This window comes from Tympanuchus pallidicinctus, unplaced genomic scaffold, assembly GCF_026119805.1.
Source record: "Tympanuchus pallidicinctus isolate F22 unplaced genomic scaffold, pur_lepc_1.0 scaffold6, whole genome shotgun sequence".
Classification (NCBI taxonomy): Eukaryota; Metazoa; Chordata; class Aves; order Galliformes; family Phasianidae; genus Tympanuchus; species Tympanuchus pallidicinctus.
Window position 1 is genome coordinate 35,969,463 of NW_026294780.1, and position 27,751 is coordinate 35,997,213.

At 35.5% G+C, this 27,751-nt stretch overlaps 1 long non-coding RNA gene across 1 annotated transcript in view; it reads left to right on the plus strand.

Annotated features, from left to right (window-relative positions):
* The first annotated feature begins 4,559 nt into the window (after positions 1-4,559).
* The window catches only part of LOC128092130 (uncharacterized), a 176,734-nt gene continuing 153,542 nt past the window's right edge, over positions 4,560-27,751 (plus strand). The window contains exon 1 of the long non-coding RNA XR_008211644.1: positions 4,560-4,697. This is a non-coding gene — a long non-coding RNA (uncharacterized LOC128092130). The remainder of the gene's footprint in view (positions 4,698-27,751) is intronic.

Sequence of the window (27,751 nt, forward strand, 5' to 3'; positions counted from 1 at the left end):
ATGGAAATGAATTCACAGCCAGTTGTTTAACTTCAAGAATACTTTGATTGGATCATTTGATCATCCAGTTATAAATATCAAGTACAATGTTTTTTGCATCTTTGCAGATTGTAAATTCTTTCCTTCTGGGGTCCATATTCAAATTAAAAAAGGGATAAATATTTTCTTTATTTGAATGTGTTTCATATTGTTACTATAAGACAGCAAAAAGTGGGTTAATTTTTATAACGTATTTATCTTTTACCCTATTGGTGCAACATATGAATTAAGACAGAATCATCTATGTTTTCCACTGTTTGAGAAGGCAGACTTGGTACCAACTCTTATATTCTCATGCACACATTCTAACAATAAGTCAGGAATTCCTGTATAGGAGAAAAAATATCTGTACATTATTATAAATGTTATTTTTTATTATATGTACATTATTATTTAATAATAATTATATATATATATATATAATTATTATCTGTACATTGTGATAAATGTTAATTTTTCTCTAACTTTGCATTCCATTTGTTTTTGTCCAGTGGGTGAGATATATAATAGGGAACCAATGCAGCAGCTAATTTTTTTTCTTTCTTTACAGATTCTGAAATTTAATAATGAACAGTGGTCTGGACTAAATTGTAATTGCCAAAGAAAAAACTCTGAGTACCTCAACACAGTCCGTTTCATCAGTATTTATTCCTAAGTTGAACCTTGTTTGATGTTTTGTCACTGAGATTTTCTACTAGTATACTGAACTGTTCCCATGACTGGATAGGGAACATGTATATAGAAAAAAGAAAACATGAGATAAAAGTTAAACATCACAGTATGAAGTGTACCGAAAGCTCCTTTAGATTCATCTTTTGATAATATTATTCAGCAAGTCCAGACTTATCTGGAAAGCTTTAGAAGACCTTTCTATCAAAGATTCAGCTACGTACTGAATGAGTGGCATATGAAGAGGAGTTTTCAAAACTGTTAAGCAAAAAGTGTAAGGACTTAAAATAAAAATTTAGATAGAAATGGAATTCCCCAGGAAAATATAGTCCTCAAACTTCTTTTGATTCTGATTCTCTTCAAACATTGTTATCATAACAGGCAATTATATCTACTGAATATTTGATCTGTGTAAACTATTTTCTCTGGAGAAAATTGATGATACATTTCTGAGAGTAAGACAAACTAAGATGTTTTTCCTTATTTTATTTATTGAATATTTGCAATACTGTGTTGTTTGCATGTAGGTACTTAGTGCTTCCATCTGGTTATAATTATGATCAAATATTTAATCATTTTAGAAACGTATTTTTATTACCACATAATTCTAAGTGATTTTAATAGTAAGAATAATTTTAATAACAATGTATTGAAGATCTGTTTTCATATGTCAATGTTCCTCAAAATAAGTTAAATTCTCAGGTCCTCAACATTCTGCTTACCAATAACTTTTCCCTGGAAAATATATAACTCCACTGTTTTTCCTAGATAAAAAGTATAAAAGAAAAGCAAGGAAGAATGAGGAGACTGCACGCGTTTAGAAGAATGTGTTTGTAAAAGGTCAGAATATAGTTTTAATTACTGTCTGCTTTAAGCAGGTGGTTTTTTTTGTTTGTTTGTTTTCAGTAACAATACTTTAAAACATAGAAAACAGAACAGAAGATCTTTCATTGCAAATATGGAATGAAAGCACTGAAAAATGATAAACTGAATCTTCACTGTTTCAGTAAAAACAAACAAACAAAAAGACCACCTTACTAATACAACCTTTACTTGATTAACTCCTTCAATTCTAGGAGCAAGGAGAAAACTGCTGTATTCAAAATCAAGGTATGAACTCACATATAAGCTATACAATACTTCAAAAAATTATGCTAAATTGTTGCATCTTAACATGGCAGGCAGCACAGCACAACATGGCCATTCTCTCACGCCTTCAACTCAGTGGTATGGAGGAACACAGAGGGAAAATTAGGAAAAAAACCAAAACAAAACAACCCAACAAAGTATAAATCATCATTTGAGGTAAAAACTATTCACTAGGACAGAAAAGGAAGTAACTAAGTGAATAGTAATAGTAATTATAAGAATACGTGATACAGGCGATACAGGCGATACAGGTGATACAGAAGCAATTTCTCACCACTCAACTGATGTCCAAGCAGAAGTTGCTCCCTGGCCACTTCCCACAGTTTAAATATCCTGCCCCCCCAGATACACACACATACACACACACACACCATGATTTCATATGTCATGGAATGTCCTTTTGGCCAATTTAGATCAGTTGTCCTGGTTTTGTTCCCTCACAGTTTCTTGTGCTTGCTTTCTCAATCTCACCAGCAGGACAGTACAAGAATTTTAAATGTTCTTGGTTGTGCACAACTTAGTAACAATTAAAATAGCAATGTGTTATCAACATTGTTTTACTAAAAAAAAAAACAAAACATGCATAGTACCAGATACTACGAAGGGGAAAATAGGGAAAAAAAAAAAGAAAAAAACAAAACAAACAAACAAAAAAAAGGCAGCTTTGTTCAAGAGGAAATCAGGACATTTATTTATTTCATTATTATTTTTCTTCTTTTTCCTCTTTTTTTTCTTTTTTTTTCCCCCTTTTTTCTTAGGCTTTCCTTTTCCTTATCTCAACATGTAAGTTCTTGCACTTTTCTTCTCAATATTGCCAGCCATCCCACTGCAGGGTGAATATTGAGTGAGTGGTAATGATTGAATGGCTGTGTGGTATTTGGCTGTCTGTTAGGTTAAAAAACAGTATCCAATACTGTATTTTTTTTTTAATTAAAAAAAAATCACAGCTTTTAGAGTGAACAGTGTTACATAGAGATTGTCATCCAATCTCAATAGGTGAGTAATAGGATTAGAAAAAAATTATAATATATTTAGACTTTTCCTCACTGACCTTCATTCATCTTTGTCTGAAGAATCAATTCTAGAGGAACTAAAACCTGTAAAATACTTATTTACTTGCAAATTAATGATTTATTTTTTTTTCTCACTCACACAAAGTACTTTGAGAGTATGTGAATTTATGCAGCAGGATTCACATGTTGAGACTTTTATTCATGTTGCATCCCCTTGCAGGAATTTTATTGAAACACAGGAATACAGCTAAGAGATTAAAAGAAAAACCGTAAAGAAAAAGAAAAAAAGGACTTAATGTGAAAATGTGAGAAAGAACAAGGTCACTTTAAATCTATAATATTGAATTAAAACCTGGAAGTTATTTAAAATAATTTATTTTTTAACTAAATACCAATAATTCATTATTCTGAAAGTTTTAATTGAATTAATAAATTGCATTAATAATAAGAATACTCCTAATACAAAATGAAATTTCTTAAGGAATACAGAAGGGAAAACAAAATAGAAATTTCCTAGTGTTTTTAAAGATATACTTTCATTTTTTAAAAGTGCATCTGGGAAGAAAAATTAAAACTTCTTTCCCCCTTCCTTCTGCATTTCTAAGTTTATACAGATATTTAAAAAACATAAACTCAAAAATATATATTTTTAATATCCTTTTTAAGATTTCTCAGGAATGACATTTTCTTTACACTTTCTACAGATTTATTGTGGTTTAACCCCAGTAGGCAGCTTACAAATGCAGTCACTTTCTTATCCTCCTCAGACGCGATGGGAGAGAGAATTGGAAAGGTAAAAGTGCAAGAACTCAAGAGTTGACATAAATATAGCAAACTAGGTACAGCAAATGACATTCACACAAGCAAAGCAAAGCAAGGAATCCATTAGCTACTTCTTATCAGCAGGCAGATGTTTAGCCATTCCCAGAAAAGCAATGCATAAGTTTCTTGAGACAAACATCATCACTTTGAATGTTCCACATTCTACCTTCTTTCTCCCTGCTTTTCTTGCTGAGAATGATGCTATATGGTATGGGATGTTTCTTCATTCAGTCTGGGTTAGCTGTTCTGGCTGTGTCCTCTCCCAGTTTCTTGCATGTCCTCCATCTCCTTACTGGCAGGGCAGCATGAGTAACAGAAAAGTCCTTGATTTTGTGTACGTATTGTTCTCTAACAACTCTAACAACACATTACTGGTGTGTTATCACCCCTGTTTTCATCAACCCAAACCATGGCATCATGTGAGCCTTCACAAATAAAACTAAGTATCCCATCCAAAGCCATGACAAGATTCTATTTTAATAGCTGTTGTGCATGAAATGTTTCAAAAAGCAACTAACAACACTATTATGTATATAACTACACTTTCCCGAACAGTAGCAAATGTGCTTTGAATTTAAGAAAAAAGAAGAAAAGAACATGCTTGGCATAGACTTCTTGTACTCTAAAGTGTCATCCTGATCTGATCTCTCAGAAGTTAATTTAGTAACCAAAGAGGACAGGTAATCAGCTATTTTGGAGATAAAGGCCAAGTGACACATTAATGTATCATTACTATGTAGTCAAATTTGACTTAAACATTCTTGAAGAGTAATGTATTGCCTCAATGACTGGGAAAGACTAATTAAATAAAAGACTTTCTAAGAACACATGAAAATATCCTGCTGAAGACATTGAAGAAGTTGTAAAATCACTTTTTATTCTGTTTTTACTTCAGGACTGTCATGGTTTTATGCTTTTTGTTTTTTCAGGTTTCAGTATTCAGTATTCCACATCAAAACATCATGTAGTGTATGGGGCATTAAAGTGTCACTGCCCCAATTCCAGGTACCTATCCCTGTACATTACAGCAGTCACAGGATCTGGCCCTTCCGGGTGGGGGAGGGGGGGCGCTCTCTTGCTGCCTTGCAGTGGGTGCTGGAGGTGCTTTCCTGGCCGTTCCAAGCTTTTCAGGTTTGACTCGGTCCCGGGAACTCTCTTTCATAGTCTGATTTATTAATCTCAATTTCAATTAAATTGTATATATTGTGTTATCTTGTATTCCAATATTATAGTAAAATAAGTTTTCCTCCATAGATTGTTGCTGCTGTTCTTTTCCTCTCTTCCTTCCTTCCCATTTTTGTGGGACTGGGGTGGGGGGGGATGGCAGAGGCCTGTTGCCCCCTGTCATGGACACAGATTGATCTAGTCAACTCCGTGACAAGGAGTCTAACTGAAGAGAACTCATTTGGGACCTAAATTTCAAACTGACTAAAGTTTTTGTCAAATAAACTATCCAACTAAAAAAATTATACCGTAAATTTCAAGTAATCCAAAATGTTAATGAGCTTTTTTGTTATAGATTATTCACAATTTTGCAGAATAGAGCTTTCCATTTTAAGCCAGTTTTCCATCATAGCAGTCTGAAAACTATTTATCAGTGTTCTGCCATTTTCTTAATTCATTTAATCTCATTTGGTGTCAGAACTCGTACATTATACTGTATAGCCATTGTTGTCTTTCACAAGCTATGGTAAACTATACTTTTTAAGCTTATAAATAATTGTAGAAACACACTGACTTTAAAAAGCAGTACAATAATTTTCATTTGGTATTCTTTCAGTTTTGTCTCAAAACATGAATAAAACATTTAAACATGTAAAACAAACAAACAAACAACAACAACAAAAAAAACAGGCTGTAAAGAAAAAACAAAAACACCACTTCTCAGACATTTGCAGTGGGCAAACAACAGTTAAAATAACGACCTGGTTATGTTGTATACTTATGACTGAAGCCACTTAATACAGAAAAAGTGTTTGTAATTATGTATTCTACTATATCTGTTCCCAAAATTCTTAAGTTTAGTGAGCATACATACAAATAATCTTTGAAGACATAATATGCTGTGTGCTTCAATTACTGAAATCAGCAGACATTCATATTAGATTTACACAAGTCTTCACAGAATATAATGATATTCTTTGTATGCAGTATTATGGATTTGTAAAGCAATAATCCAGAAGATCATAATTTCAATATAAAACATTTTCATCTTTCATCTATTTACCTTTCAGTATTTAAAGGGATATTATAAAAAGGAAGGATATAAACATTTTACATGGGAAGATAGTGATAGGACAAGGGGACAAGCGATAGGACAAGTTTTAAATTAAAGAAGGAGAGATTTAGATTACACTTCAAGGAGAAGTTTTTCACAGAGAGGGTGGCGAAACAGGCTGCCTAGAGAGGCTGAGTATACCAATCTCTGGAGGTATTCAAGGCAAGGTTGGATGGGGCCCTGGGAAACCTAATCTATAACCTGATCCAGCAGTAAGGAATCCTGTTAGGCGAGGGTTAGAAGTTAATGATCCTTGAGGTTTCTTCCAAACCAAGCCGTTTTAGGAGTCTATGATCTAAAATAACAATGGAACAATGTATTTAGAAAATCATTTATAAAAACTGTACAGGAAAAAAGTGAAACAAAATCAGGATCAATAGACTCAGAAAAATGAAAGAAGAGGAAAGGAAATAATATCTCTAGCTAACATTACGTTGAGATGTGAGATGACGAGCGAAAATAGATATGCCCAGAGAGGTTGTGGATGCTCCCACCCTGGAGGTGTTTAAGGCCAGGCTGGATAGGGCTTTGAACAACTGGATCTAGAGGGAGGTGTCCATGCCTATAGCAGAAGGACTGGAATTAGATGATCTTAAAGGTCTCTTCCAACCCAAAGCATTCTATGATTCTATTCCTCATAACTTAATATAACTTAACCAGATTCTTATGTTTTATTCCTTTAACATATGAATAGATTTCGTATGTCTCAATAGCGAGTGTGATAAACATCTAAAATGCTTGTAATTAATCCTTATATGTATGATAATGTACTTTTAATATCACATCAATCAATAGCATTTTATTAATGTATTTCAAGTAAGATTAATTTTATTCTGACATAGGAAATATTCAAAAACATGTATATATAGACCATGTACTTTAAAAAGCTGTTCTTACACCAATATTTTAATTTTAGTAATGAAAATTATACATTTATAAAAGTTATACAAACCTGTAACAACTAATCTTGGGTAATATATTTGAGGTGTAGAAATAAAAGAGGTCATACAGAAAAAAAAAGACAATATTTCTCTGTTTTCATATTCACAGAACAATATTCTAAATTTATCTAAAATTATATAAAAGAGCACTACTGTATTGTATTAACAGTACTAACAAGGTAGGAAAAAAACTGATACCAAACTGCCTTAATACCTTTAAAGAAAACTGAATACCTTTACAATCAGGCAAAGTTTAAAGCAGACATTTTTAAAAAAAAATATTTTTTTTAGACTGCATATTTGTCAGGCCTTTAAAACTCAAAGAGGAATTAGTGTTCATAAAAGGAATATTCCAAACAGTATTATGCATCTGTATTTTCACTGAAAGGGGACAGGTATCATATCAACTTCTTTAAATCCTCAAAAATAATTAATTTCTACTGGTAAATGCATAATGAACAAATCATTTTAACATACAGATCAGCAAGATCTTGAGTATTCTAAACAAAACTAGAATATTTAATTAATGAAAAGTGTATGAGATAAAGAGGTGATTTGAGACAGCCAGCGTGGCTTCACCAAAAGCAGATCTTACCTGACCTATCTGGTGTCCTTCCATGATGGAGTGACGGCTTTGGTGGACAGGCAAAAGGTGATGGATGTCATCTACTTGGACTTCTGCAAAGCCTTTGACATGGTCTCGCACCACATTCGTATCTCTAAATTATGGTACGGATTTGAAGGATACACTGTTTGATGGATTAGGAATAGGTTTGCTGAATGTAGCCAAAGGGTTGTGCTTAATGGTTCTGTATCAGGGTGGAGGCCAGTCACAAATGGTGCCACTCAGGGTCAGCCTTGGGACCAATGTTCTTCAACATCTTCATCAGTAACATAGATGATAGAATTGAGTGCACACTCAGCAAGCTTGGAGATGACACCAAGCTGAGTGCAGTCATAAATTGGAAGGAAAGGAAGCCATCCAGAGGGACATCAACAGGCTGGAGAAGTGAGCCCATGAAAACCTAATGAGGTTCAACAAGACCATGTACAGGGTGTTTCACATGGGTTGGGGCAATCCCAGGTATTTATACAAACTGGGGGAAGATCTCCTTGAGAGCAGTCCTGCGGAGAAGGATCCTGGTAGACAAGAAGCTGGACATGAGTCAGCAGTGTACACTTGCAGCCTGGAAAGCCAACTGTTCTGGGCTGCATTAAAAGATGAGTGGCCAGAAGGCTGGGGGAGGTGATTGTCCGCCTCTACTCAGCTCTTGTGAGGCCCCATCTGAAGTACTGCATCCAGGACTGGGGCCCACAGTGCAAGAAGGCTGTGGAGGTCTTGGAGTGGGTCCAGAGGAGGGCCACTAAGATGATCAAAGGGCTGGAGCACCTCTCCTATGAGGAAAGGTTGAGGGAACTGGGATTGTTTTACATGGAGAAGGCCCCAGGGAGACCTCATTGTGGCCTTCCAGAACTTGAAGGGAGCATAATAAACAAGAGAGCAATGGCTGTTTATGAGGGTGGATAGTGATAGGACAAGGAGGAATGGTTTTAAACTGAGACGGGAGATTTACATTAGATATTTGGTGAAAGTTTGGTGAAGCACTTTAATATGTTGCACAGAGAGGCTGTGGATGCCCCACCCTTGGAGGCGTTGAAGGCCAGGCTTGATGTGTCCCTGGGCAGCCTGGTCCAGTGGTTGGCGACCTGCACATAGCAGGGGAATTGAAACTCGATGATCATTGTGGTCCTTTTCAACCCAGGCCATTCTATGATTCTATAATTCTATGAAAATTGGATTCTTATTCAGAAATTATTTATAAATTGAAAGATCATAGTTGAAAAATACTTAGTGTTGTAAACATCATTTACTATCATTCCTCAGAACAAACATTCTAGATTATGACTCCAGAAATTGTTAGTAAAAACAAACATTCTTGTTTAAGCATAAACAAACATATTGTACAATCGCTACTCACAGTCTAGTTGCTCTTGAAAATAAGTCCCTCTTAGCTATTTTACTTATAGGTTGAAATTTCATGCAATCTGCACATTTCTGTTCTGCTTTCAGCCAAGACGATGCTCGTGACACACCAATGCTTTGGTTGTTGAGTGGCAGAACCATTTCTAGGCTGAGGTAGAACAGGTCTAGATTACTTAATGGGGAGGAGCTGCTGCCTTTATGATGTGACAACAAGAAACAGGGCAGAAGCAGAACAGCTGGCCTGAGTCAAGAGATTATTCCATAATACATGGCATCATGCAGAAGACTATAAAGCTGTAGGGAGTTGAGCAGGGTTATTTTGCCACTGCTTGGGAGTTGCTGGGCATCAGTGGTGGGATGTGATACTGGCAGCAGGATGTTGGTGAGCATTTTATCGTATGGCTGTGCTGATGATAGGATAATAAACAATAGCCTGAACTGAGCAGGCAGTGAAACTAAACAGCTGGGATCCCTCTCTAAGAAGAGGGCATTGACAAAACAATTGGAAAAGGGATATAAACCTTCACTTTACCTGCTGAAGTTGACTTCTGTACTTTTCTGTTGACGGGAATTCATGTGCTGGCACTTCATGGACTACTGTTTTGACTCCAGCTCATAGAGATGACACCACATTTCATCACTAGTAATGATGCAATCTAGGAAACCTCTACCTGCAGCCTCATATTTGTTCCATAGGTCCTGACAAACTTGCTTATAGTCTTCTTTCTGTTACCATGTGAGTGTCCATTGGACCAACCTGGAGCAAAATTAGTAATATTACAACGTTATCACAATGATTTCCAGATGAAGCCGATATTCAGCTCCCTACAGAGTTCTCTCATTGCAGTGTGCTGATTTGTGCAGATGAGCTGGCCAAGATGTTTCATTTTGTGGTGTGACAGCTGTGCATGGCCATCCAGAAAGTGGCTTATCTGTCATGTCACTGTCACCACTACTGAAATGCATCACCCACTGCCTCACAGTGCTCACATTGGCTGCTTGGTACCCGTAAATATTCAGCAAATGTCAGTGAATGTCAATGAGTGCAATTTTTTAGGCATGGAAGAATTCAATTCCATGCCTTTTCTTTGTACACACTTCCATGTCAGATGCCATTTTGTTAAGAGTGCCCCTCTGCTGCCATCTGTCACTCAAAAACAAAATGTAACTGACTATTGGCAGGAAGGTTCAATCTGTACTGCTATAAACCTCATAAGCTTATTCCAACATCGTGGGACAACATAATACAATAAGAGGCATTACTTCTGGAGCAGCTCTTGTATATTGCTATCATTGTGTTTTAATTTCCGTTTTCCATTTCTGTGTTAGTAAATAATGTTTATCTCGATCCACAACTTCTGTTTTCAGTTCCCTTGTTCACCCCACTTAGGTGGAGGAAGCAAACGGTTTTGTCTGCTTGCCATGTTAAGCCTTAGCTCTTTCCCAGAGATCTTAATGATTAGATAATTATACAGAACCTCTTAGAAGATGATCAAATAATTTTATTTCATTTATTGAAAAAGAAAAATTCTTTGTGCTTACTTCAAAGCATTTCTGAAAGAATTCATGGAATTTCTAGTAAAATAGTTTCACTCAAAGCACAGCATAGTAGAAACCATAGGCATATACATACATGAGTTTCACTTGTACATACACAGATTTTGTTTATTTATTTTTAGTCTATTGGTTTATATTGAATTATTCAAATTTCACATGAAATCGGATAGAATTAAACAAAACAAACAAACAACAAAAAACAACACCCCACAACATTAAGAATAAGTTAGTTTCCCTGGATATGAAGAAATGGAAGGAAGTATTATTTGTGTGAATAGAAAGGAGCCATTGGTGAAGAATCTGCATTGGACTCATACAGAGGAGGATTTGGACTAGGCCTGATTTAAAATTGAAGCTCAAGCAATGAAGAACAAATTCTGCATTTCCTCTCAGAACACACTGAGAAAGATATCCAAAAGAAATAGAGCCTACCTGTGCAGTTAAAAGCCACATATTTCAAAAACTAAGATCAATTCAATGACATATCATAATATAGATTTTTATTCTGATATAACTTTGTATTATTTCTACTCTTTTTACCTGATTTGCAGACTTCTTTTCTAATCTCTCCCCCTTACTACTTTCTCATCATGAACAAAAATGGAGCACACATTTAATGTGAATGCGTTAGGTTTTCATCCGAATCTTAGGTTTGTGATATTACCCCTAACTGGGTGCTACTTTGTTGTCAAGAGCTCAGGGCTCAGCTTCTATGCACAAACCTTTGAGGAAGTTGCTGTTACCTTTTGTCTGTACTGCTTTACTCAGACTGTTTATTTTATGGTTACAGGTAAGTCACTCTACACAGCATTAATATGTTTTTGTTTGTTTGTTTTGCTTTATTTATGTTTGTTTGTTTATTTATTTATATGAAAGTTATTAACTAGAGCTCTTAAGGGACCAGGACAAACAAATCTTAGACAAAATATGTTTTAACTACCTGACCATTAGCAGTTACAAATCAAGTTAGAACGAACTACAAACAAGCATATAAGCTGAGAGTTTGGCAAATCCTGAAGTCTACATTATATTAATGCAAAAACTGTCACTTGTAACAATCAGTAACAATATCATACTTAAACTATAGGGCCACACTTTGTGCTCTTTTGTTCTGGTCTCTGACAACATGTTCCATTGTATTCCTGGCACAGACAATAATGAACAAAAGCTTCATGTAGTACATAGCACTATGCTTCTTATTTTATCCAATTTATTACACAATGTGTATGTTGTCAACATTTAAACCAATAATGTAAATACTTTTCAGAAGTGATTCACTATATGGATGTTTGTTTTCATGGCTGGAGAACATATAGATATGTGGTACAACCAGTCTAAATCCACTGTGAAGCTGTGATATTATTGGAGGAATATTTTGAAACAGATATTTACATTGAATAGTCTGTACTTTGAGACTTTAAATCTATACCTTAATTTGCCCAGATCCTTCGATATTCTTTTCTGTTCCTAAGAAAGACAAAAAAAAAATCTGGCCACCAATAAAATGTGATAAGATACTAAATTAAAATACAAACATCAGTGTTTTGCTATTAACTGCAAACACAGTTACTAATAAGATTTGAGGACTTCTATATACTTTTTGAAATTGTTTAATAACTGACAACAAATAGGTGATTTTACATAAAAGGTATTAGTGTCAGTGAAATCTGTATTAGTAGGATATAAACTCATTATAAAAGAGGAAATATGAATGAATGTGTGAATGAAACAGTTCAGGTCCTTGCTGCTGCTAAACTATGTTTTAGCATGAAATCTAGTGTTGTGATAGGATACAGTCATTGAGACAATTGTAAAGTGTTTCTGGCTTCTTCACACCCAAAAAATTATGATCACAACTGTTAGCAGTCTTGATATATCAACTTCAACTAAATTTGAGTGTTATCTGAGGATGATCCTTGTATACTTACAGTTATCCTAAGATCAAAAGCATTTCTACTGTCGAGTCAAGTAATATGCACATATTTTGAGATACATAATGGCAAAAATAAAGTTACAAAGTCTGCTCAAGCAGATAAGTAAATAATTAATCTATGTTAGATCTGTTTTGCTGAAGTTATATTCATTATGCTATGTAGTGATTTCCACTGTATCTGCTACTGTATCTTTTACTGCTTCTGTGAATGAGGCAAGCTGTTCTCACACATTTTAAAAAAAATTTAGATTATTTAGATGTCTAAACTGATCTCTTTCTCTCTCTCTCTCTATATATATATATGCAATTTAAAATCATGGATTCTTATAAAATATAATTATATATAAAAAGGAGAGATAAAGAATGTAAGAAGTGGAAGTGAAACAAAGAAAAAAAGTTGGTAAAACCATGACAGAATTAATTTCAGTATAAGTTTCCCTCTTGAGCCTAGCTGAAATTTGCTTACCTAGTGGATATATTTTAATTGTTGCTACTGTTTCTATTCTTTCTGACCCAAGATGTCACATCACTATGTGTCTGAAGCTGTGCTTGCTAAGTTATTTTGGCATTAATCACATTTATTGTTTGCAAGTCCACAATTCTCTTATTCATGGGCACTACCCTTGGGAATGCAGGTCACTGTTATCTAACAGCAGAATCTACAGCTGCTCTTGCTGACTTCAATTTAAGTCTTACTTCCTCAGCAGAGGTCATATAGAAGCAATTGAAGTTAATTTTAAAAGACATCTGTTATACTGGTGGTCATACTCATTCTTCAAGATTGCCCTTTAAGGTAACAGTTGCTAAAAGGAATTATGAATGGCATCAGGCACTTTAAGACAAAAGAAAAACAAATTCAAGAAAATACCAGAAGTTATTTGATGCTAACTGCTGAATATGGAAAAAATAGGAAATTATTTTAAATGAAGAAGCCCATAATTTGGAGTCTGCAATATCCACTATAGTAAAATGTGAAAATTCTGATGACTGCTCTGAAAGTAATGATTTCTATTTTATTATGTTGGCCCACTGCATCAGAAATGGATGTTCACGGCAGTTGAGAATGAACCTGCCTGCTAATATTCTATTAAATTATTTTACCGTGCAACAGATGGCAGCAAAGAGGCAGTCTGACAAAATGGCATCTGACGTGGAAATTTACATGAAGCAAAAGGTGTGACACTGAATTCTCCATGAAGAAAAAATTGCACCCGTTGACATTCACTGATGCTTGCTGAATTTTTATGGAGACCAAATAGCAGATGTGAGTACAGTGAGGTGGTGGGTGGTATGCTTCAGCAGTGGAAATAGTGGATCATCTCTGGTGCAGATGTTTACAAGCATAGAATGCAGGCTCCTGTTCACTGCTAGTGAAAGTGTACAGCTAATGGTAGTGACTATGTTGACAAATAGTGTTTTGTAGCTCAGAATTTGCTCTATCAATGTTATTGAGCCCTTTATATCTGTTGTTGTTTCTGTGGAAATAAATAGGAGGCATTACTTTCAGAGCAACTTAGTTACAGCTCTGAATCATTTACACTTGTTAATCTGGAAAAATAATGTGCTATTAAAAAAATGTCATCCTTTACAAAACAAATTATCCTACTGCATGCAATCACTCAGATGCATGCCTTTCTGTTTTTCTTGGTGCAAATTTACCTCACCCTAAAGTACTATACTCATTTAGAAAAATACCAGAATTGCCTATTTTTCTTAAGTGCAAATGAATGGTAAGAATTTTAGCTGTTTTTTTTTTTTTAATTTATATTTACTTATTTATTTATTTATTTCCCTGACAGTTCCATCAGTGTTCAGAATAGGAATCTGACCTTTCGCTCATGGAGTTGTAGGAGTCCAGGGGTAATATGATCATTGGAGACAGTGATAGACAATTAGGTTTAATGTCATATTGTCTCAAGATAAGGGTTTCAAGAATTAGTTTCTTCAGTTTCTAAGATTATTTTTTTCCTTAGGGCTATTTACAAAGTACGTCTTAAGCTGTGCATGGTTTTTGTGTCTTCTTTTTTTTTTTTTTTAATCTGATTTATATTACTGCTATAACATAGAATTTGCTATTAGTTTTTTTTTTTCTGCTGTAACTGAGCCATGCTACAAGATTTAGTGATGTTTGCATTTAGAATCTTTCTTTTCCTTTGCTCTCCCCAACATTTTTTTCTTTGCCCACCTGTTCTTATCATGCATCATCTATACATTGTAAGGTTCTTCTGTTTTCCTGTTAAATACTCTGGAGACTGAACAAAATCCACGTCTGTCTAAAGAAACAGTCTCCCTGGAGACATATGGAATGCTCACAGATGGTTTTTTTTTTGTTTGTTTGTTTTCCAAGGGTACCTTTAAAAATATCCTTAAACTCAAGAAACACAATTTGACATTTCCTTAAAGACTTCTCTCTGCTATGAGGTCCCAGATATTTCCTTTTTACATGTTTGATTACTCTAGTTTCTTTATAAACAAAAATTCAGTCATTTTTGTTTGACTGCCATATGGACCAGTCCAAGTGGTAAATGACCCAATCCAGCCTCTATCATAACACAAAGATGAGTTATCTTACTATAAACTCCAAAAATATCTGGAATAAGTAATTTTTAGATTAACGTTACACCACGCTCTCGCTATCACTCAGACTGTTTTACCCCTTTCACACAGTTTCTTTTCTCTCTCCATGTATTGCACCTTTGTCAGGTCACTAAGTTGTACACATTTAGCTCTGCTGGTTGTTTTGTCATTTTTATCTTGGTTTAGTTTGTTTGTGTGTGTTTGCATATGTGTGTGTGCATGCACGCAAGTTTATTTATTTATTGTATATGGTACATTTTAAAACAGTATTTCTTCTGTTTTCCAAGATTTACCAATACATTTACACATGATACAATGTTGTAAATTTCTATAATACTGAGCATACTTTCTATAGTCTATCACTTATTTTTGCTATTATCCTTATTTCTTGAAACACAGGAAAACACCTCACCAGGCTTAAAAGTAATTAACAACCTTTTTATTTTTATTTTTATTTTTTTTCCAGAAAGATTATCCAACTATTTTATGGTGAAATCAGATAATTCAGGGATGCTATCAGTATTTTACTGTTATTATTTGTAGACTGATGTGTTCTTGTATTGCTACCCATTAAACTTCCTTCAATTTTTTCCTCAGTGTACATTCAGACTCTTTGATATTTTTGATTTTGTTCGATTTGTCTCTAGGTATAGCCTGCAGGACTGTGATTGCTTTCACTGGGCTCTGGCATCTTAATGCCTTTGTGCCTTGTTTTTTTTCCGGCATCTTGGATTCTTTGTGATGCTCAAAGTGCCAAAATAATCTTTCTCTCTCATAAGCTCCAGCCTGTGCGAAGTAGCATAATATCTGCCAGCAGGTAATTTCCTTTTTAGATTTTTATCAGAGTGTTGTTACAAAATTCAGCTCATACAAAGGATGTACTCAGTTTCCCCAAATCGCAGTACTGGCTTTTAAATCTTGTATCAGTCTCAAAATTGGTAGTTTTATCTGTCCTTTTATCTACCAATTTAAAATAAACAAGCAAACAAAAGCAAAAATCACATATATTGCATCCAGATGTGGAGTCCTCAATACAGAAGAGAAGCAGACGTTTTGGAGCCTTTCTAGAGAAGGGCCATGAAAATGATCCATGGAATGGAACACTTCTCTTATGAGGACAGGCTGAAAGAGATTAGGCTCTTCAGCCCGGACAAGGTTGCAGGTGACCTGATAGCAGCCTTTCAGTATCTAAAGGGGAGCTACAGAAAAGAAGGGTACAGACTCCTTAGCAAATCAGTGGCAGTAGAACAGGGGGAAATGGATTCATTCTCAGGGAGGGTAGATTTAGGTTAAATATAAAGAAAAAATCTTTTACAGTGAGGGTGGTGAGGCACTGGAATTGGTTGCCTAGTATGGTTGATGCCCAATCCCTGGAGACGTTCAAGGTGAAGCTGTATAAGGCCCTGGGTAACACAATCTAAAAACTGCAGTGACCCTGTTCATTGCAGGGGAGTTGGACTAGACGGCCCTCAGAGGTCCCTTCCACCTCCAAGGATTCTATGATTCTAAATGCAATTCTGACATTATTGTTTCACTTCAGTTGCCCACGCATTTTCTACTGAATGCCATCTGAGACTGGTTTCCAGCTGCCACTTCAGATAGGTCCCTATCTTTGAGAATAATATCTGCCTACTCTCTAAGAATTTTTAAGACAACCTGAGCTCTCTCACAAATATTATGTTCAGGCAACTGAATGGATTTCTAACTGCCTAATATGACTGAGCTGAATTGCTACATAGATATCTATATACTGTACAGAAAAGATCTACGTTGGCTAAAATAAGAGTGGATACCCCTGATTCATGAAGACCTCTGGCTGTAAGTTGCTAATCAGAAATGAATTTGGAAATGAATCAGCACAGTTCGTATGCTTAACAATGATTTTCAGAAATGAGTTTCATAAAAATAACTACATGCTGCAGCTTTATACATACAAGATAATCCTGACATATTTCCCTCACTTAGTTATCTGTCTTTCCCAACATCCTCATTGTGCCCTGAACTCAAGCTGATTCTGCGTCAGGAAATCTCTTTCCTATGTTGCCATGCCTGAAATAGAGCTCCTTAGCCTGAGATATCTTTCTCAGACTTTCAGAAGACTATTTGCATTTATCAAAGCGTGGTTGCCTTTAAGCATCTAATTTAGATGTAAGGACGGAAGAGCTTAAATGCATAGAAACTATGCTTGAGCCATGAGCAATCAGAACTTAAGAGAGTATTAAAGTAGAAGTATCACAGGACAGGCAAACTTGTCTGTTCAGTCATTTTAAAAATAGAAATTTAATGTCCGTAACAGGAAGAGTAACCTTTGCATTTTCACATTCAGACTTTAGTGGAAGTGAAAGATACTAGAATGGCCGGTAGAATTATAGAATCTACAGGAATCCAAGAATAGAGGTGGGTCAGAGTTAGGATCTCTCCAGTCAAGTACTCTATGTCTGGTGGTGGCCATTAGAGGAATTTCCGTAGTTAGAACTTCAACAAAAATACAAACATAAATTTCTTGCTCATTACTAATTCCTTTTCCAGCATCTCTTCTCTTATTCTCTCTTTAGGTAAACTGTACTTTTAGCAGTAAACAGAGTAGAAAATATGACACTAATACTAATAAAATACTAATAAAAGCTATTGCTAATGACATTATTTGCTCTCAGTCTCATTATTTTCTGAATAATAATTACAGGTAATTTAATCTTAATTCATAGGCAATTTCTTATAACATCCCTGCCAACAACTTCAAAAAGATAGGGATGCCAAGGCTGAGTTAAGAAAGTGAAGAACAATTTATGAGATTCTCATCTCACTGAGTAAAGATCGTAAGATCTTTGTGGTGCTACAAATGAAAAATAATTAATTATTCACCAAACATAGAAACACTTTGAGGATTCACTGAAATTTCAGAATTTGCTACCATTATGTATGAGTATTTGTAACACTTGTAGAATAGTGATATTATGTGATTGAAATTATAACAATAGTGTAAAATTTATACTTGGATAAAGCCATCATTATTTATTTAAGAAAAAAATCAGGAAGCATGCAGCCTACACTGAAAAGACAAGTTAATTACTATATGGCCATGTACTGCTCTATACTAAGCTTTTTTTCTAGAAAATCAAGTAGTATTTTATATTTTTGTTTTGTAATATTTTCATTTCTGATTGTTTCTTAGGATTGAACTGTTGGATATTCTGAATCCTCAATTCATCACCATTATCATAGATCAAAACTATAAATAACCATTACTCAAGAGCAGAGTTGATAGATACAATAGAACTAGGTAGTTTCAAAACACAAGTAATAAAAATGCATGTACTATATAAGATCTGCTCTGAAAGTAATGCCTCCTATTTTATTAATTCAGTCTACAACATCAGAGGCAGATATTGGTGGTATTAAAATAGAGGCTCAATCTTCCCGACAGCATTCAATTTATTTTTATCTCCAAATGACTGATAGCAACAGAGAGGCATCTGACAAAATGGTATAGAATGGTATCTGACATGGAAGTGAATATGAAGCAAAGTCTTGTCACTGAATTCCACAACGTGGAAAAAGATGCACCCACTGACTTTCTTAAGTGTTTGCTGAACAGTTATGAAGACCAAACAGTGAATGTTAGCACATGTGAAGATTTGAGTCTGTGCCAGTAGAAGACAAAACAACTTGAAATACTAGCCATGCTGTGGACAGTATTGCACATCTGTCACACCCCAGGACTCAATCCAACTTAATCTTGAATGTCTCAAGGGATGAGGCATCCACAACTTCTCTGGGCAACCACTTCCAATTCCTCATCACCTTCTGATTAAAAAAAAATTCTCCCTAAGTCCTAACCTGAATCTCTGCTCTTTTATTTTAAAATCATTTTCCCTTTTCCTATCACTATCAACCATGTAAAAAGTCCTGTTGATCTCAAAAAATTTTCTAAGCATTGGCCAAGTATTTTTCTCATATTGGATCTCACAACAAAAAATGCCTTTAACAAAAATTAATCAGCCAGTGCCATTCAAGACCGTTGATACAGCGAGAAATTAAGTGCAGGCAATGACAGGACAGCAGAAGTGCATCTGGCTCACACATCTCTAGGTTTATTTCAAATAGTGTGATATTACAAGTTCCTGCAGTGATAATACTTAGACTTATTAGTCTAATTAGACTTAGGGCTAATCTAAATCTTGCAACATATCTGCTGCTAGAGCTTTTATCTGTTGTTTTTGTTGTTGTTACTGTTTTGTTCTGAGGTTCCTAGTTATTATTTTCAAGTGAATGGCTGAGAATTGGCCTCTAGTAAGGGAATATCTCAGATGTTCACTTGATTCCTGTTTAGCATTCTGACCAGAAGTTTTTCTTAGAGAGCTGTGAACACCATAGTCTTCTTTCTCCTTTTTTTTTTTTTTTTTTTTTTTCTTCCCATATATATATGACTGACATGATCCTTAAATATGGTACTTACATAACTGATAAAAAACCTCTGGATTCACAACAGTGGCACAGAGGAAAAGAAGTTGTAATTGTGAAAATAGGATAATGGGATGCAAAATACAATTCCTATGAAATTATTAAAATTACACTGTACTTCAGAATAAACCTTAGAGGATGAATTAAGTTTTATATATTTTTCCTGAACTTCTAAAAATCACTAGGATTTGAAAACCCAGGCATTCAAACCCCACAGAAATCAAATGTCCTTTTATACCTGAACTTTTTTTTTCATATAAAAAGTGATGAAAGCAAAAAATAATTTTTTGAGTTTCTGAGATACACTAGTTGAAGAAGAGGGAGGGTGATTTTTACTATTTTTATTTTTAATTATTATTAGTTTGGCTATAATTATTTAAGTCACGAAGGAATCACTTTTTGGCTAAAGTTCCTTTGCTATAATAACTGTAGGAGGATTTAGGACAAAGTTTATTGAAGCATAGCATATCACTGGAATTGTTGCAGCTGAGCCAGGAAACACAGCCAGAGCAGTTCTGAATTTATACAGACTGGAAGTACCAATTCTGCAAGCATTCCAATTCATTCTCACATTTGTGTGTATTTATTTATTTATGACTTTTTATTACTAGTATTGTTGAGTGAGTAGTCTGTCTCCCCTAATGCTGTGTATGACACACAAAGTTCTCTTGTTTGTTTTTTTAAAGTTTGAAGTTACAAAATGAAACAAAGCAAAACAAACAAACAAAACAACAAGCAAAGAACCAGCACCAACAACAGAAAGAAAAAAAAACAAAAACAAACAAACAAACAAAACAAAACAAAACAAAAAAACAGAATTATTCTCTACTCACTTGTTTTTAGCAACTACAGGAAATGAATGAATGAGGTAAAAAGCCTCACTGGCTTGCTGTTCTGGAGCTTCAGATCTTGTAACTGTTTTAGGTATTGCTTGCTACACTCAAAGGATTCCCACAGCAAGTCCTTATTCCATCCACTTATTGCAGTACCTGAGACAGACTTTGGGAACTAGATGTGAGTAGTGTTAGCTATCAATAGATGCTGCTCTAAAGCATATAACCTTGACATTAGAAATTCATCAGACCAGTGTCTCTATATACCATAACTGGATATATAACTCTATATGCTCCTAACTGGATCTGTTCCAGATGATTTCTTATGATACAGTGAAGCAAGACGTTCTCATCTTCCCAGGGAATAATCATGTGAAATGTAGCTCAATTAATATGATATTTTTCATTATTGGAAGGAATCCTTATATTAAGCGGAGAGTGCAGGGTAATAACGTTACACCATGAATCATGCTACACCGAACCTGTTTTGATAATCTCTGGACATCCCTTCCAACCCCTACAATTTTGTGATTCTGTGATTCTGTGGAATCTCCCAAGCAACTTTCAAAGCTTAGCAGCATGTGATTGGGAAGGAAGTGTCCTGCAACAACAGAATAGAAAAATCAGTAAAAATGGACCTAAGACTGAAGAGGAAGAAATGATTACTAACAAAGAACTCAGAGTAGAGACAATTTATTCTTATCCTCTTTTTGTTCAAGAGGGAGATTGCAATATTCATTCTTAGGTGGTGCACGGGAGGACACTAAGAGGTTGAGCAAAACATCAGAGAAAAGGAACTGATACTTGAGAGGCATTTTGTAGCAAAATATATATATATAACTTTAGTTTTAATGAGACTTTTCTGAATAAATTAGGTAATGTAGATTACTAGATTATCAAATCATTAAGTATATAAAAAATTAATTCTAGATTTCATATATATGCTGTATTCTCACTCCCCAGAATATTTGTGAGTGAGCAGTAGGAATGTGAAAAAAAATAAAATAAAACTCCAGATTTAGCTGTTGTGGTTGAACCCAACAGGAAGCTTATTGCCACACAGTTGTTAGCTTATTCCCCTGCCTTCCATGTGGGATGGGAGAGGAACCAGGAAATAAATAAATAAATAAATAAATGAAGTAGAACTTGCGGGTTGAAATAAAATTATTTACTAAGATAGAGAAAAGGAAAAGGAAAGTAAAAGGAAAAGGAAAAGGTTTAATAGGAAGCAAGTGATGAATACTTACAAAACTATGGACAAAAAAAGATCAGTGTTTGAATGTGAGAGTTCTAACAGTACCACTGAAAACTAGGACTAGTATTGTTTCAAAACGTTACAAATGTCAGTATGTATAACTAAATAATTCCTAATAAACTTATATAAAATAGTCACTATTCTATGATACATTATTTAAAATCTAAGTTACAGGCAGAAAATGTATTACTCCACTTTTATAATTAAATAAGGATTATCATTAGGTGTTCTAATGAACTCTGACAAAGCAAACATAGTTTTATCACATTCATAAGTATTTAATTAAAACAAGCACCATATTATTGCATTATTGTAATTATTTTGTTTAATCGTTATGTGGTATAGTGTTGATATCAGTGAACATTAGACTCACAGGAATTTCTGGAAAACCCATTGTATTCAGTTTGTGAACTGTAGTACTTAAGACAGATTTCTGTGAGTCTGCTGTTAAGGAATACTGGGTCCTGATCTATTCTCCTTGAAGTATACATATATGTGTCATTAGAAACTTGTTAAGCAAGATTCATGCTTAGTAATTCCAACTGCGATAAGAACCATGTCCTCCTACATTGGTTCTCACAGTAACAAACTCATTAGTGTAATAGAAAAGAAGATGAGAACATGTTTTCCCTCCCTGTTTTCTTGGATTTATTTCCTCATCAAGGGTACTTTTCGGTAAATTTAAAGGAGAACGCTTAAACTGTAACTTGAAAGGTGATATGAGCTAGTAAATTTGAACTAGTAAATTTGTCTAAAATGTGAGTTTAAGATGTTTAAAAACTAAACAATACTGTTGAAAACATTTGGAAAACATGTGAAGAAGAGCTTTGCGTGTTACATCTCCTAGTGCCTCAAGTGAAGGACTTAAATTCATTAGGCCACCTGCTTTGTCAAATTACAGTGTCCAGAATTTACTACTAGCTATCTGAGCAGACCCTGGGAACATGGATTCATATTTCAAAGGGACCTGGAAATTAGTGGAGGGAGATCTCTTAATTTAACCAATGCACCAAGCTTCAGATACCTTTGGAACATTCAGTACAAGCAGGCACCTGAATCACTCTTTCAGAAAACAGATAGAGAATGATAAGAAGGAAAATACAGGAAAGAACATACTGGCACTTATATCATGACATATAAAATGATAGACAAGTGAAACATACATTACCTAATTCTGACACATCAAACAGCCCTGTATCTGATGCTATCAGGTAAGACAACTGGTAAGACAGCTTTAAAGCAACTGTGACACCAGCTCTGTAGCAACTGTGGTGGAGTATTCCAAAGAGACATAACATTACTTCTAATGTAAATGGTGGTAAGAAGATATCATTCAATGCCTCCATGCACGTTTTACGATCTTTCTCTATACATCTTTTCTCAATGAATGATTTATGATTTCATAGAACAGTTGAGATACACTAAGTATGTACTGGAAGAATGCAAATGCTGTCAACAAAGTCATCAGCAAGAAAAGAGATCATCCACAGTTGACATATATACCTGTTTTTGTTTGCTTTATATGTATATATACATATATATATATATATATATTTCTCCCAAATGATTAGTATTCAACTGGAGATAAAATTAGGAACCATTACACAAAACTCTTCATACATTATATAAAATGTAATCATCTGACAGTGCTGCGATAATTCTGTAATGCAATTGCAGCAGTTGATCATGATTCCAAGAAAATTTAGTTGCTTTACTTTGAGGGGAAAAAAAACAAAACCCACATATGTTAAGCTCTATCAAATTCCTTTATGCAAAGGATTTAGTAGAATAAGTTATCAAAAATTTTCATGTCAACTCTATAAAAATCTGAGCAGCTTGTTTTATGGGAACTGTTGATCACAGCCTGAACTTCTGATTGACCAACTGAGGTAAGCAATGAGTCAGCTGCAGGAGCACAGGTGAAGATAATTCACCTGTGCTATTGGAAGGGGTAAGGACTGGCTCCACCTCTCCTAGATCCCATTTAAGTGCTGACTGCCACTGAGGATGGATCTTTTTCTGAGATTGCTCCTTGTAAATTTTACTATGAGCCTATAGTACTGGTTAGTATTTCCATTTATTTTCATTTATCTTTTCACCATGATAATCTTACTAAGCTTAATCTCTGTATACTTGTTGATTGTGCACCTGTTGATTGTATGCTTGTTATGAGTAAAGTTTCATTTAAATTACTTGTTGCCACTTTTTTTTTCCCACAATTAAAAAGTATTCTAAAACTTCACCACCACCTGTAATATTGTTTTTTTAAAAAAACAACTGAAGCAGAGTAATACTAAATCTCACTTAAGTAATCAATAAAATATTTTCTCAAGAACTAAAACAGTTAATGCAATGCTGTCATGGTTTTGTGATTTTTGGTTTTTGGTGTTCAACATCATAATGTCATGTGGGGCACTGGGAGTTCAACTGTTAATACTCACGTCCTGGGTACCTGTGCAGAAGAGAAGAACTACATTCCCCAGGGGAGTTTGTGGTCACGGAGAGGAGATATAACTCTTGGCAAAGTCACCTGATGTGCTCTTTTTTGTCAGCTCTTCCCCTGTCTCCCTACTGCTCAACTGGACTGCGTATCTCACCTTAGCTTTGTGGTGAGGCCTATACACCTTTCAGACATTCTCTCTCTCTCTCTCTCTCATTATATTTGATTTATTAGCTTCAATTCTGATTATATTGTATTATAGTGTGTTATCTTGCATTCTGATACTATATTTAGTAAATTAGTTTGTTTCTCCTCAGATCGTTGCTGCTGTTTTTAATTATTTTGGGGTCCCCTGTTCCCTTTTTTCTTTTTTTCTGAAGGTATGGATTCCTCTGCCCCACTGGTCACAGAACCAGGCCAAGCCAGCCTGCAAACCATTGACAAATATTAAATATATATATAGATAGATAGATAGATATATCTAGGGAGGGATTTTTGAATTTTAAATTTCTGTGATATTAGTAGCCTGCATTAGATTAAGATGAATTGTTTTACTTTAATATTCAAGGGTTATGATGTTGGAGAGAATCTATTTGTAGAGTCAACATACAACCAAAATACATTCACTTATAGGGTTACTCTTTAATGTTAAGCTATTTCTGTATTCTCTATATGTATAACAACATTATCAATGTAGGTAGGGACAGAAAAAATCTGCTTGTTTCTTATGTACTTTGTAAACGAGTTCTGAAGTTTTGTTTCAATGCAGTCATATGAATAGATGCATCTCTGAGAAAACACCTTCCATTTATTCCTCCTTTCAGAAACATCAGAGATAATTTTATATATATATTACTGTCAAGTAGAAATGCAATAAAGAATGTATGTTAACCTTAGAACAGTTTAAAAAAAAAAAAAAAAAGAAAAAAACTTTGGAAGTAAGGCATGGAGCTATATTATAGTGTGGATGTTTGCTACCACAGAAAAATTCTCTTAACTGAGTGAATGCTTTTAATGTTTGATGCGTAAGACACACTTCAAGTATGTTTGCTTCATAGTAATGTTTGTTATATAAAAATTGTTCAGAATACTAGATTGAGGAAAGTACTATAAAAACAAAGCCATATTGCATCTGAGTGAAAGTTGTATAGTTATCTATAAAATGCTGTCCTAGGCTTTTGCAATTCAGAAAATTCAGAAAATATATATCCCCTTTGTCTTATCACTAATCAAACTATGTGAAAAGTCAGTGCCCCTCCTGACTGTAAGTTCTCCTCAAGTACTGAAAAACGACAGTGAGATCTCCCTTCAGTTTTCTCTTCTCCAAGCTTCCTCAACCTTTCTTCATAGGAGAGATGCTCCAGCCCTCTGATCATCTTCGTGGACTTCTGGACCCTCTTAAAAAGCTCGACACCCCTCCTGTATTGAAGGCCCCAGGCTTGGACGCAGTACTATAGACATGGCCTTACAAGAGCAGTACAGAGGGGGAAAATTACCTCTTTTTGCCTGCTGACCACCCCTCTTTTCATGCAGCCCAGGGTAAAATTGGTCTTCTGGCTGCTGTAAGAGCACATTGCTGGCTCATGTCCAGCTGTTTGTCCATCAGCACCCTTAAGTCCTTCTCCATAGGGCTGCTCTCAATGAGTTCTATTCCCAGTATGAATGTATACCTGTGATTGCTTTGACCCAAGTGCAATGTGGGAGGCATGAGAAGCCTGACTGGACATGAAGACTAAGGCAAAGAACTCAGTAAGTATCTCAGCCTTCTCTAAGTCTGAGGAAGCCAGCTCTCCTTTCTCATTTATAGAGGGAATACACCCTTTTCCTGACTTTTCTGCCCATTGGATCTGAAGAAACCCTTCTGCTTCTTTTTTCCCCACGTACCACACCCATTTTAATTCCATTTGTGCCTTGGCTGTCCTGATCCCACTCATTCCTGCTTCTACTGCTTATTATTTTCCCTTTTTACCTTCAGTCTGACCAGCAGGTCCTTGCTTAGCCATACTGATCTCGTCTGCCCCATTTTTTTATTATGGGGATAGGAACTTGTTTTGATCTTAGGAAGACGTCCTTAAGGTGCTGCCTACTCTGTTCAGCTCCTTTGTCCCTAGAGAGATTTTTCCAGGGGATCTCATCCAAAAATTCTTTAAACAGCTGGAATTTTGCACTCTTGAAGTTCAGTGTCTTTATTCCACTCTTTGACAAGGCCTCATTCCTCAAAATCACGGGCTCAGCTAGGGCATGGTTGCTGCAGCCCAGACTACCTCTGGTCTCCATCCAGCCATTGAACTATTGACCATTACTCTAAATTTGAATATAGCTTAATATTGAGGTCCTTAGTCCTGTTAGGTCTGCAGAAAGACTTGATGAGAATAAGCAGAGAGCTGTGATCAGTGAAACAGAGAATCACAGAAAGGCCAGGGTTGGAAGGGACCTCAAAGATCATGAATCTCCAACTCCCCTGCCACATGCAGGGCCACCAACCTCCCCGTTAAATACTAGACCAGGCTGCCCGTAGCCCCATCCAATCTGGCCTTGAACACCTCCAGGGATGGGGCATCCACAACCTCTCTGGACAGCCTGTTCCAGCACCTCGCCACTCCCTCTGTAAAGAACTTCCTCCTGACATCCAACCTAAATATTCCCTCCCTAAACTTAAAACCACTTCCCCTTGTCCTGCTGTTATCTACACTTTCAAAGAGTTGATTCCCCTCCACTCTGTAGGCCCTCTTTAGGTACTGAAAGGCTGCAATGAGGTCACCCCACAGCCTTCTTTTCTCCAGGCTGAACAAGCCCAGCTCCCTCAGCCTGTCTTTGTAGGGGAGGTGCTCCAGTCCCCTGATCACCTTCATGGCCCTCCTCTGGACCCGAACTTATGTCTGAGACTTATCAAAATAAATATAACTTCAATTGCATTTCAGGTACTCCTTTTTAATGAATCTTTCCCTGAAGGATATTATTACCTATTCTCTGATGATAAAGCTTCAATATTTTTTTTTTTACAATTCTTTCTACTTTCTGTTTTCCATTTACTTTTACTATTTTAAATGGAGTATATCATTTTAACGATGAAATAATACACAAAATCAGTGCATTTGAAATCAATTGGCAAATGTTGACACATACCTTAAGGAGGATAAAGGTTAAGAGCTATATTAAAATTTGTTATTTTTCTTGTAACACAGGGCAGAGAGGAAGTGACAACAACTGGGTAAATAACAGCATCCATTGCTGAGATAGCCAGAATCTTTTCTGTTTGATTTTTTTAAGTAAAAAAAAAAAAAAAAAAGTACAGATTTATGTTGTATGCTCAGGAAGAATTATCAGAGTCCTGTTACAAAATTAAAACTATGACTGACAGTAAATTTGTTTTGCAGACAAAATCTTACTTGGGCTGCATTTAAAAAAAAGGGGTAGCCAGCAAGGAGAGAGAAGTGATTGTCCCCCTCTATACAGCTCTTGTGGGGCCCCATCTGGAGTACTTTGTCCAGGCCTAGGCCCCCCAGCACATAAAGGATGTAGAGCTCTTAGAGTGGGTCCAGAGGAGGACCACTAAGATGATCAGAGGGCTGGAGCATCTCTCCTGTGAGGAAAGGTTGAGGGAACTGGGATTGTTTAGCTTGGAGAAGAAAAGACTCTGGGGAGACCTCACTGTGGCCTTCCAATATTTGAAGGGGGGGGGAACAGCTGTTTATGAGGATAGATAGTGATAAGACAAGGGGGAATGGTTTTAAACTGAGATGGGAGGTTTAGGTTAGATGTTAGGAGGAGGTATTTCACACAGAGGGTGGTGATGCACT